Source organism: Frankliniella occidentalis, unplaced genomic scaffold, assembly GCF_000697945.3.
Source record: "Frankliniella occidentalis isolate FOCC.00 unplaced genomic scaffold, Focc_3.1 Scaffold1600, whole genome shotgun sequence".
NCBI classification, from domain to species: Eukaryota; Metazoa; Arthropoda; class Insecta; order Thysanoptera; family Thripidae; genus Frankliniella; species Frankliniella occidentalis.
Window position 1 is genome coordinate 5,970 of NW_026268700.1, and position 1,846 is coordinate 7,815.

Genomic DNA, 1,846 nt, shown 5'->3' on the forward strand with positions numbered 1-1,846 from the left:
GGGGGGTCGCCAGTGGCGTGCTGCCCACGGCCCCAGCACACACGCGCACACACACGCACATAATCATGCGGGGGAGCCGCTGGTTTGTAGATTCGAAGCCGGCCACATGTTGTCGTTGTTCGCTCGGGTGGATTTTTCGCTCGGCGTTTCGTCTGCCGACCGACCGTTCGTCGATTCCCGTAGGTGTACGTATAACGTCGTGCCAAAAGCCGGGTCGGTGGCAAGACGACGTCGTCACCACCGTCACTTACTGCACGGCCAGCAGCAGCAGAGTTGCCCCCGAGCAACAGGCTGACACGGCTGCAGTGACGGCCGCCGCTCGCCCCCTTCGCTGCCACCACCCACTCTCGCCAGACGCTCTCAGGTTGTCCCAAGAAGGCACGCCCTCAACCTGAAGCCCCCCCACCCCGTGGGCCCCACCCCCTCCCCCTCCCGGCCAGGTCGTCCACGTCCACTTAGCACCGCGTTGATCCGGTCCGAACCGCGTCGAACTCATCATCGGCGTCCTCGTGCCCCCTTCCCATCCCGCCGTCCCGCGTCCAGTCTATGACAGTAGTAAGCGGGCTGAACTAGGGCGCGAGGCGCGCGTCTAGTGTGCCGTATCGTCGCGATCACTATCATCGTCCGTACCGCGCCCATGACCTAGCGGAGCACGGCGCCGCGCCAACCAGGATCCGCGTGTGTGTGTGCGCGCGTGGCGCGTGCGGCATCCCGATGCAAGCGCTCTCTGGTCGTTGTGCGACAGTCACACACTTTAAGTGTACAGGGCGCGTTCGTGTGCGGCGCGTTCGTCACGCACTAGACGTGTGCGACTGTTCTCGTCACACTACACCTTTGTCTTGTGTTTTTCGGCGCGCACGTGCGGCTTCTCTGCTGCGTTGGATGTGTGTACTTATTGTGTGTATATCGTATCTCGTCCCGCCGATGTCGCACGACGACGTCACACATAATATAATGAACGACACCGCGACATAATCGCAGAGGGAGAGACTAATTAGAGAGAGACGGCTAACGGGCGGGGTGACCCGAACCCCCCCCCCCCCCCCTCCAAACCTCTCGCGGCTTGCGGCGCGCACTATCCCCGCCGCGCTCGGGCCTTTATCGGTCAACACTATGACGGTGGAGAAGTCGAGGAGGATGAGGAGGAAGCAGAGGAGGAGGATGAGAAGGACGAAGAGGAAGCGAGAGGTCGCGTCAGCGCGGCACGCGGCGTTGTCGAGGAGGAGAGGGCACTACTTAGAGGGAACAGCCATTTCATTTCGCAATGTGTGTGTGTGTGGCGCCCTAACTGAAATCGACTTATGCTCGACTGACGACGACTGGCCGTGTCTTTGTCGCGCGTCTTTCCCAGAAAACGGCGACGGCGCGGCACGAGGACGTGTCCGCCGACGATAAAGAAGCGCGAGCTCATCGACGTAATGGCCCCTTCCTCATGTGCGTCGTGTTCGGGAACGTGTTGTACATACTCCTAGAACGTCGCCTTTCCCTCATCTTTCGTGTGTTATTCTCTCTTTCGTTTCGCGTTTCACGGTTAAGGCAGGGCCGGGGCGGCGGGCGTGTGTGTGCCCAGGTGCGCTTGCCAAATATCGTCCACGCGCGCCGCCGCCGCCACCGCCGTTGCGGAAGGTGACACAGTCCTCTGGTTGGCACTTGTCGAAGCGGAGCGGGACGCTCAGGGTCACTGCCGGGTGTGGGGGAGGAAGGGCGCGCGCGGGCGCGGGCCTCACCACATGTCGAATGATATGTAAAATCGATCAGCGACGACGGACGACAACACTCAGGCATTTGCGCGCGTCACATCTCTCTGTTTTGAACGGGTTTTTATTTTATCGAATTGAACCCCCCA